The sequence below is a fragment of the Lepus europaeus genome, chromosome 2 (assembly GCF_033115175.1).
Source record: "Lepus europaeus isolate LE1 chromosome 2, mLepTim1.pri, whole genome shotgun sequence".
In the NCBI taxonomy this organism is placed as follows: Eukaryota; Metazoa; Chordata; class Mammalia; order Lagomorpha; family Leporidae; genus Lepus; species Lepus europaeus.
The window spans coordinates 88,046,038-88,054,039 of record NC_084828.1 but is presented as its reverse complement, the minus strand read 5'-3'; the positions used below and the strand labels follow the sequence as shown (position 1 = coordinate 88,054,039).

The 8,002-nt window shown below is 38.4% G+C and overlaps 1 pseudogene; it reads right to left on the bottom strand.

Annotated features, from left to right (window-relative positions):
- Window positions 1-5,533: 5,533 nt before the first annotated feature.
- On the bottom strand, window positions 5,534-6,369 carry LOC133748533 (small ribosomal subunit protein uS2-like; annotated as a pseudogene).
- Between the last annotated feature and the right edge of the window lie 1,633 nt (window positions 6,370-8,002).

Below are 8,002 nucleotides of genomic sequence, written 5' to 3'. Positions count from 1 at the left end.
CAGAGAAGCAAGGAAACAGAGTCTTAGAGCTTCCAGAAAGAAATAGAGCCTTGCTGACATCTTAATGTTAGCTGGGTGACAGATGGATGAACTTTCTAGGTTTTGGTCTATAAGGTAATAAATTTGTATTGTTTTAAGCCACTGGTTTTGTGATAAGTTGATAAGGCAGATGTAGAAGATAAATAAAATATTTGAATCATTTATTAGCATTTATTCACCTCTAATAGTGACTAGTCATTGTGGAGGACAAAAAGAAGAATCAGGCATGGATATTTCTCCTTAGCAATCTTTTAGCTAATTTGAAGAAATGCATCTTAGGCACAACTGTGATTCAAAGATGGTGGTAGTGGTGGTGATGGTGGGAGGTTCTAAGGATAATAACAATGTAGGTAAAGGTTACTGGGTATTTAGAGAAAGAGATATTGGTCCCTCCCTGAGGGAGGACAGGGAAAGTGATCTCAGGAAAATGTTCACTGACGACATATTCTTAGAAATGAGCCTTTAAGAATCTGTAGAATTTGAATATGCAGGGAATGGTTATATTATAAGCCACAAAAAACACACATAAAAAGGTTCTGAAGTCAAAGATCATGGCCTGTGTACAAGAAATGGTTAATAAATACAATTTACTGTGAATTTGACCATGAGAAATTGAATGTTAAGCAGACATTTTACATTATAATGAATATGAGGCAGGATGAGAAATGTTTCTTATTATGCAATGTAAAAAAGCCAAATGTAAAATTATGTCTGTACTAACTTCAGCTTTGTAAATTATGTCTGTTCTTGAGCAAAGCCTGGAAGGAAATACTAACCACAGCAAAATTTATAAACAAATGATATTGGAGTGGAGGAATTCCAAATGATGTTTTATTGTTATGACATATATAATAATTGGAAATGCATGGAAGTAGTTTGTGGATGGGTATATTTTGCAGACATGAAGATTTAGAATATAAGTCAAACATACAAATAAGACTTAGTTAACTCAATGGTCATTGTGCACAATCTGATATCTAGGAATCCAATGGAACAAAGACACAGTTACAAATTCTCTTTTCCTTTTCCACAATCCAAAGTGTTTAAAGAAGGCAGAAAGTGTATGTACAGACTGTTCCTGTTCATAGCAAAAAAAGAAAAAAAAAACGCATTTAATCAGTAGTCTTCTGATAGAAAGGACTGTTTTTCAATAGGGCATTATGATGACAAAGCTTGGCAGCTATCTGTAGAAAAAGTAAAATGTGTAATGTTATTTAAATTAAACTTTTGAAATGCAAAGATTAAACAAAATATCAGAGAAGCCAACTTGTGCTTAAAGGACTCAATTATTAGACAATCTTGTGATAGGAAGTAAAATATACATCCATCTATCCGAAAAGCAATTTATTGCTCACCTCCCTGTCTTGCTAACCTCAGCATTCTCTCAAGGTAGCTAGAAGCAGAATTAGTTGCAACAGTATTCATAGGGCCATCTACCTCTATTTTATTGCCAAGAAGAACTAGATTTGTTTCCAGAAAAAAGAAGAGAAAGAGAAAAATGCTGTCAATTGGCATGACTTATTAGAAAGCTCCATACGCAACTGGTACATTTACTAAATTATCTTTTTTCGAATCATCAAAATATGCATTAAGTATTGGATCTTCTGCAGTGCATTTGACTTTGTGGAGGCTGCAATAAAATATCAAGTGAATAACTTACTTGACTAAATCACTAAATCTTATGTTGTTGGAATCAGAAGGAATCATTTATCAAGCAATGGCACTTCAATGAGTTGGAAACTGAGGGTCATAAAGACCAATATGTTCATGAGACTTCACAGTAAATAGCAATAAGAATGTAAGACTGGAAACAAGTCTCCATCTTTCTCTTTAGCACTTTTACTAAGTAACATATCCCATTTTCGCTGGAAACACAGAATGGGTTGAAGGGCAATACTTTTAAGAATATTTTAGAATGTTTAAGTACGAAATTGTTTGATTTTGGAGAGAAAAGCGAAGTCAGGTGCTTCTCCCTTTTTGATGGGTAGTAAATAACACATTGCAACATGAAGGAAACAGGGGCATTGGTGGAGAATAATTTGAGGCTGGTTGATATTGGTCTGACAACATGGGGCAGTTTTATCTTTCTTCTGTGTACTTTTAAAAAGGCAAGGCACATAAGTTATTGATTCATGTCCACCAAAATGATGCTGTTCTAAAATTGCAATAGAAAGAATCACTCAAAATAAATACTGAAATGTGTACTTATTTTGTGACTGCACTGAACATCTAGTTAAAGGCTCTGGAAGACTGTTACAGCAGGTATGAAATCTGCTGGTTCACTGCCTAAATGCCCACGACAGGTCAGACTGGACCAGGCTGACAAAGCCTGGAGCCCAGCATTCAACCTGGATCTCCCATGTGGGCTATAGAAATCCAAGTATTTGAGCCATCAATTGCTGCCTCCTAGGAAGAGCATTAGCAGGAAGCTGGAATTGGAAGTAGAGCCAGGACTCATATCTAGGCACTCTGGTAAGAATGCATGTGTTCTGAGTGTTGTCTTAACTTCTGTGCTAAATGCCTGCCCTTGGCGAATCACTTTTTTTTTTTTTTTTGACAGGCAGAGTGGACAGTGAGAGAGAAACACAGAGAAAGGTCTTCCTTTTTCTGTTGGTTCACCCCCCAATGGCTGCTGCGGCTGGTGCACGTGCTGATCCAAAGCCAGGAGCCAGGTGCTTCCTCCTGGTCTCCCATGCGGGTGCAGGGCCCAAGTACTTGGGCCACCCTCCACTGTACTCCTGGGCTACAGCAGAGAGCTGGCCTGGAAGAGGAGCAACCGGGACAGAATCTGGTGCCCCGACCGGGACTAGAACCCGGTGTGCCAGCGCTGCAGGTGGAGAATTAACCTAGTGTGCCGCCGCGCCAGCCGGCGAATCACTTTTGATAAGCACAACAGAGGAAGGGTACTAGTATCAAATGGTTGGGGGACTGGAATGGCTTTTATCAGCTTACAGGGCACATGATGTTATACACACACATCAAAGAAAGATCCCATACAGCTGTTGAAAGGACTGATTATAGATTCTATTATAAACTTCTATGTCAAACTACTAATTCATCTTCTTAATTTGAATATATTATAAATACACAAACATATTCCTAATAAAAGTAGAATGCACCATTTTTGAATGACCAAATTTTGACAGAGCTGTCATTTAGCCTTGATGACATTTAATTATTAGTAGTATTATTATTTAAAGATTTATTTTATTTATTTGAAAGGCAGAGTTACAAACAGCGAGGGAGAGACAGAGAGTGAGGTTTTTCATCCACTGTTTCACTTCCCAAATAGCTGCAATGGCCGGAGCTGGGCAATTCTGAAAGCAGGAGCCAGGAGCTTCTTGCAGTCCTTCCACATGGCTGCAGGTATTCCTCTGTCACATTGATGATTCCTTGGGATTTATTGCCTTTATTTTTGTCGTCCCTTGGCTCACCTCCTACACTTGCTCTTCTCTAGATTATGCCCATTGCATTTTTGGTTCAGTTAACTAATCACTATATTGTTTAAAAATTACCATTTCTGTTTTAATTCAGTTAGCTATGTCTATTTCTTATTTGTTATAGACATAAATACAAGAGAAACACAAATAAATTGAGATGCTCAATTCCCTCTACTGCCGAATGTCCCTTTTGTATAGTAGAATATATCATTTTTTTAAAAAAAGAAACTCTTAGAATGTGCTTAAAAATATCAACATTCCTGATCTTTAAATAAAATATTTTATGTGAAACCACCAACTATCATTTATAATTGCAACTTGAGGTCTAGGCCCAGTGAAGTTTTGGTAAACCAGCTCACTGGAAGAGAGAGAGAGAGAGAGAGGAGAGAGAGAGAGAGAGGATAGGGAAGAAAGAAAAGGAAAAAATTGGTGTGATATTGTGATATTTGCCAATTACCATTGGGTAAATGTTCCCGTTGTTGCCAGATTCAATTTGCCAATGGTTTAATACCTGACTCAGAAAACTCCTGAACATATACCTTTCAGTTCTCACAAGCACCAGCCTGCTCCAGTATCCCACTGACATCTGTGTCTTTTTCTGTGAGTAAAGTAGCATGGAAGGAAGAATCTCCTGGCATGAGATTTTTGTCCTGGTCTGGGCATGAATTTATTTTGTGACTCTGGTTTAGTTATTTCATGTCTCAATTACAAAATGTGATGGTTGAATTGATGATCTCCAAGATCTATTATGGATGTAACAGTTAAAAGTGCAAAGTGTTCCTCTCATCAATCACACTCTGTCATTGTACAAGCATCAAGTGCCAGTACTATCAGGACACTGGAACAAAAATTTGAAATTAAATTACTTTAAATGAGTACTCTTTGCCTATTATAGATTAAATTCTGAATAGGAATCACGCTTCTCTAAAATATATATTGGCTTGAAATAATTCTTAATTTTTATGATTAAATATTTTGTTAGTTTCTGTATTCCTTTATTAATTATTCTTTCTAAATTAAATAAAAATTCCCCATGCCATTAACTTTTATGGCATTAATATGTTTCTTTCTTCTTTTTTTTTTTTTGACAGGCGGAGTTAGACAGTGAGAGAGGGAGAGAGACAGAGAGAAAGGTCTTCCTTTTTCCGTTGGTTCACTCCCCATGTGGCCGCTATGGCTAGTGTGTTGCAGCAGGTGCGCTGCTCCAATCTGAAGCCAGGAGCCAGGTGCTTCCTCCTGGTCTCCCATGCAGGTGCAGGGCCCAAGCACTTGGGCCATCCTCCACTGCCTTCCCAGGCCACAGCAGAGAGCTGGACTGGAAGAGGAGCAACCAGGACAGAACCGGCGCCCCAACCGGGACTAGAACCCAGGGTGCCGGCGCCACAGGTGGAGGATTAGCCAAGTGAGCCGCAGTGCTGGCCTATTTCTAAAAAGAGTGATTTTAAAATTTTTTTGTCTCTTTATGAACTTTTGATGATGCAACATAAGTTTAGCGATTACGTATCTGTGGATTTTCATGAAGTAGCAGTGACATAGGAAGTAGAGACTGCTCTTTTTATGCTGCTTTATCTTAGATATATGCCTCTATGGTTTTATGCCATAAATTATTTGCTGGTATCAGTAACATACAGGTATTTCCCCTGAGAGTATGCTTCTGTAAAGTACAATCAAGCCAAATAAATAAGGCAGGTTTGTATTCTGTCTTTTTGTTCAAATTCATATCTTCTACTTAAAAGACAAATTTTTATTTATCAAATTATGAATTATCCCTTTATTTTTAACACAGATAACATATCACAGAAAATGGATGCAACAGTTCATCTTCTTGAGTGTGAATTTGATACAAAAGTTAAAACTATTTAACTAAAGATTTCTTCTTTTTGTTACTTTGCCATTTAGCCTATGATAGAATCTTATGGTATTATAGAAGGCCAGAACTTCATCAGAGTAGAAGACTTATAAGTCTATTTCTTTTTTTTCTTTTTTGTAGAAACTGGTGTTTATTTTATATCAACTTCATTTCCATGTTTTCTTCAGAGACCATGACAAGCAGCTTAAGACCACTCAGTAGTTGTTCCCACCCACTCAGTGACCTGAGCACTCCAGTCTTCAGTGGGGAACTGCTGAGTAGGCACAGAGGGCACCTGCACGCCTTTGGACCAGTCAGAAACCTCAGGCTGGGTAACAGTGAACTTGGGCGCTGGAGCTGTCCATTCGCCCTGAAACTCTTCCTTGGTCACAGCTTTTTCAGTGGCAACCTGCTCTTCGTTTTCAAACTCTTCAGGATATCTGTAAAAGTAGAGATCAGGCATAACCTCCCAGGGTTGTTCACAGAAGATGGTACCATGCATGTGCAGAACCTCCCAGGCCAGCATCCATCACATCAGACCCACTGAGTGGGCTCCCTTGTTGTTGCATGTGATGGCAATGTCCACGTAGCACAGAGGAGAGTCTGTGTTACACAGAGCAATGATAGGCAGGTTCACATAAGATGCCTCTGTGAGAGGCTGATGGTCAGCCTGAGGATCGGTAAACACCAGAAACCGTGGTTCCCGGATCTGGTTAGTGAAGGTTCCAGGTATGAAGCAGCCAGCAATGGGAGTAGCTCCAGTGGCAGCAGAAAACTTCAACACAGCCCTCTGGCCAGTGCTTCTGGAGGATATCACACTGACAGCAGAAGGGTTTTCAATGGTCACAAGGCACGAGTCGCCAACAGAAGCTTCTCCCAGGTCCTCTTCAGATTTATGTTGTAGATGCCACCACTTTTCCTTTTGTAGATGTACTGTTCCATCTGGAAGTCAAGGTTGGTGCCACCTAGGTGGGTTCCTGCTGCAAGGAACTTGAGGACGTCCTTCTCATTCATTTGCAGGACATCAAGGGCTCCGGACATTGTGACAGCTTCCCCTTAAGTTACACTGGGAATCAAGAACAATGCCGTATGGACCCCTTGCCAAGTAGCACGGAAAAAAAAAGCAAGTCTATTTCTTTATTAATCATATGGGAAAATTGAGACCTAAAGCTAGCAAACAATGAAAGTAACACAGGAAGGACTATTCTGCACATTTCACATCATCCTAGAACATCTTGACTTTCAGTGGTGTCTGCCTTTTCTATTATGAATAGGTAACGTGAAAAATAATTATTTCATCTGCCCTCTACACTGGTACCTACACATACCATACTTATTTTGATCTATTTATATTCAAGAACCACAAATTTATTCATTCTCTTTTCTGCAAACTCCATATAAGAATTCAATCATATTCTTCTGTGTCTGCCAAGGTATAAGTCATTGATAGAAGATAAAAACTCCTCTCGGATTTTTTTAAATGATAATCAAGAGACTCACACATTATTTCTAATGAACTTTTTATTAGAAAATTTTAGATTTAAGAAATGTTGTGAAGATGATACTGAGAATTCCCTTATATATGACGCTGGCTTCCCTTTATCGTTAACATCTTACATTTGTATGATGTGTTTTTCATGATTAATGAGCCAATATTGATACACTATTATTAATAAAGTCTATAATTTTTTGGACTTATTTATTTATTTTTACCTATTTTTTTTTCTGTTCCAGAATCCCATCCAGGTTAACACAATGCATTAACTATCATGTCTTGGGTTTTACTTGGCTATGACCACCTTTCAGACATTCTTTGTTTGTATGGCTTTGAAGGTTAGTGGTCATATAGTTTGTAAAATATTTCTACCTTGGGGGTGTTTGCTCTCATGATTTTCTTATGATTATATTGGATGTATGTGGTTTGCAGAGGAAAACTACAGAGGTAAAATACCATTTTCATCATATCATATTAAGTTAGATTGGTAAATTATACTTACCACTGTTGATGCTAAACTTGATAACCTAGCTGAAGTAGTGTTTGCTGGATTTCTCCTTTGTATAGTTACCCTGCTTCCATACTCAATGAAAATTAGTCACAAGTGCAGTCTGCTCTTGAAGAGTGGGGATTCTGCTATGCCTCCTGCAAAGTAGAATATCTAGGTCAATTATTTGGAGTTATTCACACAATAGATTTGTCTATTTTCTCCCACTTATTTGTTTATTGTAACTTATTTATTTGATAGACAGAGTTACAAAGAGAGCAAGGGAGAGATAGTGACCAATCATCCATCTGCTAGTTCATTCCCCAAATTGCTGCAAGGGCTGGGGCTGGGGCCAACTAAGCCAGGAGCCTGGATCTCCATCCTAGTGTTCAATATGAATGGCAGGGGCCCAAGTTCTTTGGTCATCTTCAGTTGCCTTCCCAGATGCATTACCAGGAAGCTGAATTGGAAGTAGGACTCCAACCAGAGCCAATATAAGATGCCAGCATTGCATGTGGCAGCTTAACCTGCCACACCACAACTCTGCCCCTTATTTATTTTTAATCATTTATTTATATCATTCTGTACTTATGGGTATGTGAAAAATAATTTAGTACTGCTTGCTTTATTTTGTTGAAATTATTGCAGCACTGGTCACTGGTTGTTCTTTCATTTGGTTCCATGTCTATTTG